Below are 12,740 nucleotides of genomic sequence, written 5' to 3' on the forward strand. Positions count from 1 at the left end.
GCCATCCTGGCCGCCATCTCCCATGACTGACCAACTCAACCTTCGGCCCGCGGTCCCCAGCAGCTGTAGAGCACCTGCCTAGGGCGATGGTCAGAACCGCGATACAGCAAAGGGTACTAAGAATGTCGTAGTCCGGACAGGCCGCCTTTAGAAATTGACCTTGGCAACGTTCAACGCACGCCCCTTGTCTAGTGACGGAAGCTTAGCTGGTCTAGAGCAGGTCTCGGACATGAAGTGGGATATTATAGGGTTAAGCGGAGTTAGAAGTAACGGAGAAGGCTTCGTGGAGCTCACTAGCGAGTGTATTTTACACAGAACCCAAAAAGAAGAACAACATGGGGTGGCATTTTTACTGGACAGAAAAATATCAGGAAACGTGGAGGAGTTCTTCCGCATTGACGGGGGAGTCGTGGATGCTTTGATCAAGCCAAAAAATCGATAGAAATAAAATAGTCAGTCCTATGCACCGACAACCAGCTATGATGACGAAGCCGTAGTCAGCTTCTACGAGGACGTCAAATCAGCAATGAAGAAGGAAACAATGCAGTTCACTATTGCGATGGGAAACTGACGCAATGGTCGGTAAGATGCAAATGGGAGAAAGATCAGTGGGAAACGTCTGAATAGACAATCGCAACAATCGAGGAGATACACTGCTCTCATTTTCAAGGACAAATAACCTGAGCTTGACGAACACGTTCTTCTACGAACGAAAAAAATACCGAACTCACATGGAAAAGTTTTGATGGTCCAATAAAAAACAAAATTGGTTTTGTTTTAGGTTACAACCCAGGTATTGTGCAAGACGTGGAGGTGCTAAGTAAGATTCGAAGCAGTTATCATAGGATGATTAGATGCAAGCTGAGGCTGAATCTCAAGAGATAAAGAAGGAAACTCGTGAAAATTAAGAAACCCCGCACAGAGTCACTCAGACCCAGATCGCGGGAGTTTAAAATAACTCTTCAAAACAAAGTCGCGTTTCTCAATGAGCAGAACAAGTTCAGTGTAGACAGGCTAAATGACAATCTAACATCGGAACTCCGTGACCCAGCAGCAGCAGCTGGGGGAGAAGCAACATGTAGGGAACACACTGGGAAACTAAGAAAACAAAACAACTAATTACCAGACGTATGAACATGAAAGTGTCAAGTGCGGCGTATAGGATTGAATAAACCAAGCTTTCGAAACTGATTCAGAGAAATAAAACAAAAGACGTCATAGCATATAACATGGCAGTGACCTATAATACGCTCAAATTAGGGGAAAGCTTGAAGTCATCTAAGAGAAAGCTAGCCATCAGTAAAGAGAGGATGTGCGCACTCAGACACGATCGGAATAACATTACGCACAACCTGGACGAGATAATAAAGGTAGCAGGACGATTCTACACCAGGGTGTATGCCAGTGACGCTTGACTAGGGGAACTACTGAGAGTACGCGCTCAACTTGCGATGTCCCACCAGCAACTTAAAAGGTAGTAGGAAAGGCTCTCAAGAGCATAAAAATAGGAAACGCTGCAGGCGACGACAGCATAACCGTGAATCTTTTGAAGTAGGGAGGAGACATTGTACTGCAAAAGCTTGCTGTACTCGTTTCAGAATGCTTCAAGACCCAAAAAGCGGACATAGCCTGCAAAGACACCACCGTTATATTGATTCATCAGAAGGGAGATCCCAAGAACCTCAACAATTACAGACCAGACCAATCAGCCAACTCTCGATTGTTAAGAAGCTGTTCACCAAAGTTGTAGCTAGCCGCAAAGGTGACAGACTGGATTCTCAATAACCCAGAGGGCAGGCTGGCTTTAGGAAAAAGCACTCAACCATGGATCACAGTACTGTTGTAATTCAAGTGATGGGAAAATCCGGCGCATTACTCAGCGCATTAACAACTAAAAGCACTCAAAGACCAGGGAATCCAGGAAACCTACGTATGACTTCTCCAAGACATATATACGGAATGCTCGGTCAGGATAGCCCTGCAAAAGCAAAGCGGTAACTTTCCGATCCCAAAGGGAGTAAGACAACGAGATATCATCTTGTTGTCTTACACACACACACACACACACACACAACACACACACACACACACACACACACACACACACAACACACACACACACACACACACACACACACGCATGCACGCACGCACGCACGCACACGCGCACACACACACACACGCACACGCACACGCACACGCACAAACGCACACGCACACGCACAAACGCACACACGCACACGCACACGCACACACACACACACACACACACACACACGTGTTAAACATAACGCACCAAATAATGCGAAACAGCCGCTTTGAAAGCAGACCAATAATAACACCATAGACCACGCTTACATGAACACATGACATAACAACCTGATAATCAATCATGTGGCAGCATCGCCCAGAAAAAATACACATAGAGCCTGACGGAAAAATTAAGTCTGATATCCGCGCAATGTCACTCACTATAGATGACTCAAATCGTTGGACGCGTTGAGGAGGAATGAATAAAAGAAGGTGTTCGTACGACATTGTGTTATTGATACTGTATGTTGGTGATCTATTCGAGCAGAGCAGTATGCAGGCATAGAAATTACTTCGTTTTTAAGAAAGGCATGATTACATATCTTAAAAACAGGCTAAAACGAAAAACTTTAAGGTTGAGTGGTAAACAAGGTAAAGTTAGGGTAGACTTCATAGATGTGACAATAGCGGTGCGGTTATAATTTGACAGAATGAAGCGACAACCGCTGTTTTGTACACGTTCTGTCGCTTGATCTAGGTAACCGTGACTGGGATCCTATATAGCGGCGGCACACTCAAGTTTAGAACGAAGTAAGATTTTATACAAAAGCCCGCCAAGGTAATGGTAGAATTTTATGCTTGCTAAGTTAAAATCGTTGCATTTGTACATTGGGGGATCATCACTGTTGCGTGAGACACGCATTAATTTACACTTATGTGCATTTAGTTCCATCTTGCACTTTTCACACCAAGCCACAACGATATCTAGATCTTGTCGCAGGTCACATTTGTCATGATCGTCATGAATTTTGCGATAATAGACGCCGTCGTCTGTGTATAAATGTATGTTAGTAGAGACACAGCTGGGTAAATCATTATTGTAAACGAGAAACAATAATGGACCTAGGACAGAACCTTGCGGTACGCCACACGTCACGTTTTTTGAGGGGAAGGTTAGCTAGAAAGAATTCAAGTCATGTTAGTATTTTTGTGTACAGATTTAAGTACCGAGTATTAATATTAGTAATGCGTCTTCCGGAAATTAAGAAAAATCGAGTCTGTTCGTTAATCTTTATGAAGTATGCTGTGCAAGAAATGAGTGAAAAAGACTAGCTGGGTTTCGCATAAGAATGATCGACGGAAACCATGTAGGGCTTAAGAAAAAAAGGAGTTTGTGTTAACTGAATACCTAAAATTGTATTTTCCAGAGATTCTTGCGCACGTCTGACATCATGAAAATCTTTCAAAAGGGCAGCTTGACCTTCCCTGATTTCAGTTTGCCACTGTGTTAATATTTCAGACTGGCTTTTGAGGTCTCGCAGATGTTGCACTATTTCTGCCTGCACGTGTGCTTCGGGGGCTGTCGTTTTAGCGTTTGGTGTTGGCTTGGGTGGCCCTGGATTGGTCTCGACACCACCGCAGCAAACTATCAACATAACCACCACATCAGCGAATTCTTCAAAAAAATCAAACAAACTTTGGGCGTGGGAACAGCAATAAGAAGCTATTTATAGACCGTTTGGCGTACAGGGAGTAGGATTTAATAACCTGCACAAAAGAAAGGCACGAGGTGTCAGCCATGCTAGCTAGTACGCCGTTCCCATGCCCACTGAAATGGTTCCACATCAGGACTCTCTTTATATCTAGCGCAGATAGGGCGGACTGCTGCGATGTTGCTTTCGTCATTGCAGCAATGAAGGTTCTTGCGTCGGCGCAGCTCACACTTGAATGGTGGAAAAAGTAGTCTTCGTTGTATGCCCCATTCAGGAATTTCGCTGACGTGTAGCGGCGCGGCTGTTTCATGGTGAAAGCAGGACAGCAACAAGACGGAAATCTGCACAAAAGAAAGCCACGCGGTGTCAGCCATGCTACCTGCTACGCCGTTCCCGTGCCCACTCAAGTGGTTCCACATCAGGGTTCTCTGAATCAAGCGCAGATAGGGCTGACTGCTGCGATGTTGCTTTCGTCATTGCAGCAATGAAGGCTCTTGCGTCGGCACAGCTCACACTTGAATAGGGGAAAAAGTCGTCGTCGTTGTATGCCATATCCATGAATTCCGCAGACGGGTAGGTGGTGGCTGTTTCTGGTTAAAGGATGACAGCAACTCGGCGAAAAGCTGCACAAATGGAAGGCACGTGATGTCAGCCATGCTAGCTGCTACGCCGCTAGCATGTCTCTCGAAGTACATTCGAGAGACATTGAATCTTCTGAATGTATTTTCTAGCTTGAACACTTATTCGACCTCTGCACGAAGAAGATAACCCACTTGAAAATGGAAAACCTATTTCCTATAACTACGTATCGCCAGCCGCACTCCTGATTGCTATGTAACGGCAGCCGGTCAGATCTCCTGAGAGCCTGCTACCCCCGAGAGGAGGAGGGGAAAGTGGGGAACGGGTCACGGGAACACTCACAGAATGAGTGGAAGAGTGTGTCCAGTCAGCCACATGAGGGACAGTGAGGAGAGGCGAATTTGTGTGGGTAGGTGAGCAAAGAAGAGTGCGGTGTAGGAAAGTGTAGGCTCGTAAAAGCTGCCACATGTGCGGTGCAGGCCGTGTACGGGGGGGTTCGGGGGAAATAGCTTCCTGGGGGGGAGGCGGTAATGTTGAGGTATTTCCCTGTACGTGACAAGGATCGAGTGGAACATTTCGGGGATGTTGTTTGTAGGCGGAAAAGAAACGAGAACTCGGGACATCAAAGATCAAGCGTCTTGATGTGCCGTGTCATTACGAGCTACGCTGGTGGAGGCTGGAGTCCACAGCTTTATCGCCGTGTGGGCAGGAAGATTTTGAAAAAAACTTTTCACGGCACCTACGGAAATAATTGTGCAATTTTGTAGGGCAGTTTTGCAGTCAGACAAAATGATAGGGGTAGGAAATTGAGTAAACGAAGGGCAACGGCGGCCTCCTCTGCAGTTAGTGAAGACGTTCGGGAGATTATACCTGAGAGGTTCTTGCCACGCCCGCTTTCAAAGTATCCAGTGTGGTAGATGGCATTTAGGTGTTACTGGTACCTGTTCGCTATATGATTGGGCAGAACCATGTGGCATGAAACAGCGTCGCTGTCTCACCACGTTGATTACATAGTTCGTCAAGAGTCTTGATGCTGATTTTACAGCATCTTGAGCCATCTGCATTTTTGTACGTAAGTGTTAGTTTGGATGTTTCTTGGGATTTGAGCTTCTGAGGCTGTTGCGGTGGGTATCGCGCACTCTGATGGACAATGTTTGTAGCTGTTTGGCAATGTGTAGGGATTCACCATATGTTCGTGATGGGTAAGGGGGCGTGCTTTTCGCAGCGGTAGTGTGGCGCGTGCGTGCACACACATATGCATAGCCCACCTTTTAAATGCGAATGCATTTCTTAGTCGGGGGTTGTCGTGCTCCGTCGGCGTGCGCCTGCATTTCTCCAGCGCGAGCGCACGTGAGCGCGCGCCTCGTAGTTCTGCCTTCGTCGTCGTCGTCGTCGTCTCGGCGCGGTGGACCCGCGCGGCTGCAGTCTTTTTAAATGCGAATGCATTTCGTTCTCCGTCGGCGTGCGCCCACAGGTGTTATCTCTCCGCGCTCCTCCTCGCCCCTAGCAACAGCTGTGGCACGCCTAGCAACCGGAGCAGGTGGTAGCTCGGGCGGGAGTAGCGGAGGGCAAGGGGAGAGCAGGAGCGCGCTCGGGCGTGTGAGGGCGCTCGCATCGCGGAGCTCGGGCGGAGTAGCGGAGAGGGAGTGGAGAGGAGGAGCGCGCTCGGGCGTGTGAGGGCGCTCGCATCGCGGAGCTCGGCGGGAGAGAGAGCTCGCGCGCGGGGCGGGCGTGTTGCGCGGGTCTCTCTCTCCTCTCCGCGTACCCTCTCTCCGCTCGCTGCGCTCGGAAAATGTATATAAATGCAGTGGAGCGCACGGCTCTCTCCGTTACTGCTTGCCGCAGCGTTCTCATCGGTGCACCCAATGCATTCGCATTTCCGCACGATCCTCTTCGGGGAGGTGGAGGGAGTTTTTTTTACTTCTAGTCCATCTCCCGATGTCCATATGACGTAGCACTTTTCCATTTTCTTGTGGAAGTATGGATCTTAATTGTTTGGGTATTCTACCAGCTCATATTGGTCGTGCCGAATCTGGCGGGCTATTACGATGTTTACGCCTCTGGTGCTTTCAAGCGAAACTTGAAATAACTCACCTGAACGCGAGACGTGTGCGCGCTAAACGCCAGCAAGTGAAGTCCATCGTAAGGAGCACTTACCATGACGATGACCTGAATTAAAGTTCGGAAGTCTCTGCAGTGGCCACTTGAGAATGGATATTCCGAAGGGCAGGCCATCATTCGGTGTTACATGAACGATGTCGTCCAAGTAGCGACCTACGCCGCCTCCGTAATGTCGTGTTACAGTGGAAAGCGAACGGCTTTCAGGGGAGTTGCCTCCCTTTCGACGATGCAAAACCAAGAGCAAAAGTTACTTTAACACGAAAAGAACACAGGCGACACAGGAAGCAGCAGAATGGCGAGCTCACAACGTGAGAACTCGAGCGGCCAGAGAAAAGTTCTTCTCAAGAGCCAAAAAAAGTACTGCTCGGCTTTCGCACAACATGCCAATTTATCATTCCCAACGGTCAACTGGCGTTTAGCGTGTAGAGCACGACGCTATAAGGACAAACACAGGAAACACCCCACAAAGGTCCCGCGATTGAAGCAGACACACACTGTGTTCGGGAGAGGTCGCAAAGGGGAAGTTTACCGGACGGCCGTCGCTTGCAGAGACAAGCCCGTACATTCGCCCATTGAAACCCTAGCATTCGGAGTTTAGCTTCGGCAACAGGTGTGACTCATAAACTTCGAGCTGCTGCGCAGCTTCCATACTGCGACTTGTGGGTGCGTGTCAAAGCTCAGAATGAGCTTCTTCACCGCTACACAAGGAACTTTCGCGCCATGCAGAAAACTTCCACCACGCGCGCACGTGGTAACGCGCGAAGCACTTCGCGCTTAACATCAATATGGGGCACGCACGCGTCAGTGCCATCGTGCCCGCTATCGTGAGATTAAGCGTGAGCGTCCTTGTCAGCGTAATCGCTATCGTGCGCATGAGTGTCGTGCGGACCCCTATGTTCGACAGGAGGAAGTGACGGCCAACAAGTGACGAAGGCCGCAGTTGTCGTTGTGCATTGCGTGTTTACCACCTATCGTTCACGTGTTTTACCCTTTAGTTTAGGGAAAGATCGAATAATTGCACTTCTCCCAATCGAATGGCGAAAAGTATTGCGCCTACTTCTGCTTGTTTGACTGTGACGGTTCTCCGGGAGGGGCAGTCTAGGATTTCTCCTTCTTTAGTGGTTACCTCCAAGACCTTAGTATTTGCATTGCAGCTTGTGGTGAAGACATACACCGTATACTCATGATTGTTGAATTTCCGCCGTATGCAGACCGTTCCAGTCTTCTCATCTCTCTGTGGATCACTCGGTGCATATTATTAGACAGCGGTAAGGGGCTTATGTGTTTCTGTTGGTGTAAGTTGAGATCATGCTCCTGTTCTAGGATTTCCCTTTTGATGGGTCTTCTATGGGCTTCCTCTACGCCCCTACTGCCATCTACTCGTTCTCTTGACACGATCCTTCTGTTCTTTTTGGGCAACTAGTAAAACAAATTCGTTGTTGTTTGGCATCAGAAGCTTAAGGGAAGAATTGCGGCTTTCAGAACGAACGGCCAGGGGTCGAGAACCCGGTAGTGAATTTTTTTTCTCTTAGTACTCCTAACATTTCAATTATTATGTTTTCGTAGCTACATTTTACGCGTTCTTTCCATGACGTGCGGCGCTTGGGCGTGTTTCGGGTCGTTTCGGGGGTGGCGTACGTAAAAAAAAAAAAACCGGTTTACTCTAGATTACGCAACTCAGCCTTTCAGGGTTCTAGTTATCTCAAAACGGTATACAGCTTCTCCAAAGGACATTTATGACTGACACGCTGTTTTTCGCGTTTGTAATGGTTCCACCAGTTGCCAGTGAGGGTAATATTCAATAAAGTAAAATGTTTTGCCAAGAGCTACGAATTTATATTGTGGCTCCAGCCAGCAGATGAAACATGCAAAATACCAGGCAAAGAATCACCAATAAAGCAATACACGAACACAGCGTAAGAAAAAAAAATTTCTCCCACCTCCCCTCGCGGGAACCCCTGTGTAGATGCGAGGCATAGCGGGTTCCGTTGTTGTTTCCGTTAGGTTGATTCTCCCATCGCGTGAAACGTGGGGGGAAACCCCCTGCCGCGGCTATGACGCAACATAATCCAACACAATCCACTTTATTCCAATCCAATCCAAATCCAAGCCAAGCCAATCCAATCCAATGCCCCTCGCGAGAGAGTGTTCGCTATCGGAGAGGAGAGGGGGTGAGCGGCGGAGAGCGCAGCTCGCGCGGCGAGGAGAATCGGGAGGGGTGTGGACGGACAACAACAACGCCGTATGGAGGGACAAGGCGAGTGAATGAGATGCAGTCGCATCTAAAAATGTCGGCGTATCAGCTCATAATAACAGCGCTACCGACACAGACAGAAAGAAGAGGGCACAAACACGGCGCTGACTAACAACTGAGTTTTATTGCTTAGGCCAGTGGTTTTTATACACACATGGGCAAAAACAACAAAAAGGAAAAAAGAGAAGGAAACACTAAATTAACCCGTGACCATATGAGAGCGTGAGCGTGGCACAATGCTGACTTTACGTATATTCACAAGTTAATCTACTTACGGTGTTTTGTGTTCATCGTACTTCTTGCCCCGTAAGTAGATTAACTTGTGAATATACGTAAAGTGAGCATGATGCCACGCTCATGCTCTCATATGGTCACGTGTTAATTTAGTGTTTCCTTCTCTTTTTTCCTTTTTGTTGTTTTTGCCCATGTGTGTATAAAAACGACTGGCCTAAGCAATAAAACTCAGTTATTAGTCGCGCCGTGTTTGTGCCCTCTTCTTTCTGTCTGTGTCGGTAGCGCTGTTATTATGAACATGTACCAACTCGCCCAGTCTTCCGTTTTAGTATCAGCTCACTTCGCTGCAAATGTCGACGAGAGACGATAGTTATGTGGCGCCAACACAAAGTAAAAGCCTCTCTTCTCTTTCTCGCTCACCTCTCATGCTTTTTTCCCGTCTCGCTCGTGTGAGATAAACACGCTGGAGGTTTTTTTAAGTGAATTTAAATTTAGCGCGTTCCAATGCTTCGCGCCATGCCTCGATGCTAGCGCTACCCTTTGGCAGAGACGCACGTGATTAGAAGACCCTACTGGACGTGCGTTCAACGCGTGCCGTGAAACCTATCTAGCCGAACCTTTCGTTGCTGTAGCCGTTTCGTTTGTTAAAATGGCGCTAAGGAACACGCGGGTGACCGCTTTTGTATTTTTCTGACCGACCGACCGACCAACCGCCCGACCAATTCATGAACCCCCAGCGCCAAAACTGTTACCCGTAGAGACTTGCGATTTCGGGAGTACATTTGTGTCATGACGTAGGGGCTGGCTAAGGTGGAATTTCGGGAATTTATACAGGTAAGTAAGGAATTAGGGGAAGTTGAGCTTTCGTAAATTCGTCATCATCTCGCTCACCCGTTCATATACCCAAGTGTTTTTTGCTGATATGAGCAACTCTAACGAATATCTCAAATGTATCCTTTCTGTTGTCCCCTATTCAAAACTATTGAGCTGATTATGCATTTCGGAATAAAATGGGTATTCTGACAGACTCTCTAATAAATTTTTTACTGATTGATTTATCCAATAATTTTTTTTTCTAATCGATGCCACTAATACCAGTACACAAAAGCAATTTTAAGGATTTCGCTCTGCAACGCCAGTAAAACGGTGAAAATAAATTTCTATTAACATGCCTGACTGCCCGTGAAGACCTAAAAGGTGATGTCAACGCCAAGCCAAGCTGCTCATTCAGGCGGTGTCAGATTTTATGAGCCCATTCTGACTATAGTGTGAGAGCTGAATATCGCTGAACGTTTTAAAAATTACACCCGGGAGAGAGCGAAGAGCGCTGAAATAGTTTTTCATGTACAGGTAATTATTTTTTACCTGACGCCAATTGAGATACTGGACTGGTTTTTGTTAAATAGGTAAGTTATATGGGTATCTAAACACTGTTTTAGAAGATTTTTTTATGACGTTCACCTAATAGGGTAATCAGGATTTAGAGATAATTACGCGTTTTAACAGAATACTCGATAGCTAAGCAGCCCGTTAGTATATCAATTCGTTTTTGCTTGAAATGCTGCCCGTGCAGTTGCCCCAAACAAAATTTAAGGATTTTCTCCCAGCACGCCTATAAAGATGTGAAGGGGATTTTTTATCGTAAACCTCCTTGGACGAGGAATTCAGTTCATTTTCCCGCATTGGCATAGCTCTAGACATCTATTCGGAGTTTCTGCAACCACGCGCCCCCCCGTATCAGACCATGCTATTCATAGTAAAACTATGACTGATGCGTACCCTTCATGCCTATTGAGATAACACTGCACGTGGGTAAGTAGTCGTTTGGGCGCACATTCCTGATACAATTTGTTTCGAGAGGGTTCCAATAAAACTTGAGTTCGTGCCTTTTACTATTGTCACACGCCTGCGGTAGGAGCCCATTCATTGACAACACGCGGGAGTTAATTGTGCACAACTTCACAGTGAATTACTTCATTATGACAAGAAATACCTGAACAAATGTTATGCCCATTAGTATCATTCGTGCAGGGGCACTACCGCCGGGCACTACCGCTAGATTTTAGTAAACACTGGAATACCTTTTACGCATTGATGTCTTGCCTCAGATGTGGGTATAATTTTGTTTTGGCTCAACAATGTCGATAAGTATGAGCATTGCCACCGGATTTACACGCTTAGATTTGGCTGTGGGTATATGAACCTATTTTGCAGAATCTGCTTTAACTTTGGCCGGACGGCTGGATCAAGGGAAGGACGGACGGATGGACGGACGTACGGACGGACAGACAGACAGACACAGACAGACACAGACAGACACAGACAGATAGACAGACAGACAGACAGACACAGACAGACACAGGCAGACAGACAGACAGACAGACAGGCAGAGAGACAGACAGACAGACAGACAGACAGAAATTTTTGCGTTCAGGTAGCTCAAGAAAGATTATCGAATTGATTAGTTAAGGTTACGCAGTCCTATGATACAACGGCCACTAAAATGCTGCCACTTGGAAATTACTAGGGGAAACATTCTGTACAGGATATCTTTTGGCATAAAAAAATTGTTCGCGTATGTGCTCCTTTCGTTTCAAATTTCGACGCAAGACGATAGTCGACTGGCGCCTATGGCAAGTAAATGAATCCCTTCTCTTTCCGCTCACCTCTCAGGTAGTTTCTCTCCTGTCTCGTTTTTTTCCAAGATAACACGGTAGAGATTTCCTCAGGTCAATTTAAATTTACCGCGTTGCACTGCTCCAAGTCAGGTGCCTCGATGCCAGCGCTGCCGTACAGCGAAGACGCACTTGAATCTATTCACCCGACTACAACCTTTATAGAACCACATTGCCCTACTCTACGAGCGTTCCAAGCGCAATGCGGAACCTGTCTAGTGGAACCTTTTGTTGATGTTGCGGTTTGATTTTTTCGAATTCCTCCAGGTAGTGCGGGCAACAGCAGGCGACGGTTTTCTGCAGTGGATGTATTTTATTTGCTACGGCAAAAGACAAGTATGCGTCAATTTTATAAAGGCACACTGCAAATATCACTCATTTATTGATTTTATGCCTTATATTTGCGTAATGTCTTCTTCTTTATCCATAACTTTGACATGTATGAAAATTAACACACGACCTCGACGTTGTGATTTGGCTTTGATTATATATGACTCTTGCGCAGCTTCTGTTTCACTTTGGCCGCCCGGCTGAATCGAGTGACAGACAGACAGACAGACTGACAGACAGACACAGACAGACAGACAGACAGACTGACAGACAGACACAGACAGACAGACAGACAAACAGACAGACAGGCACACAGACACACAGATAGACGGACAGGCACACAGACAGACAGACACACAGACAGACAGACACCACAGACAGACCAAATTTTTCCCATTCAAGTAGCCGAAGAAAGACTATCGTCTTTAAAACACATTCGTGATGTGAGGGTATATATCAGTGAAGTTTCACGGAGAAAGTCTGGAAGATCATTTTAAGGAAAAGCAAACAGATATGTTATTGACATGCCACAGATGTGTACAAGTATCTTCGCTTGATGTTTCTGTGCTCACAAATGGCAAACGTTTCTTCATAATGTGCATTCACAGTTGAAGTTCACAAATACTTTGCAGTAGTTAACAATTACATCTAACCGCGTCACAAGTGCGTGCACTTTTGTTTTCCACTTTTTTTGCCAGCATCATGTACACGATCGGGTGTATAGTATCTTCCTTTTAATAATCCGGAAGTCTAAAACAGCATGCCAGGAAAGCAATGTTGGCATAAGGGAGCTGCTGCCATGCA

The sequence above is a fragment of the Haemaphysalis longicornis genome, unplaced genomic scaffold, assembly GCF_048455015.1.
Source record: "Haemaphysalis longicornis isolate Haplotype H1 unplaced genomic scaffold, Haemaphysalis longicornis Haplotype H1 scaffold_7, whole genome shotgun sequence".
Lineage (NCBI taxonomy): Eukaryota > Metazoa > Arthropoda > Arachnida > Ixodida > Ixodidae > Haemaphysalis > Haemaphysalis longicornis.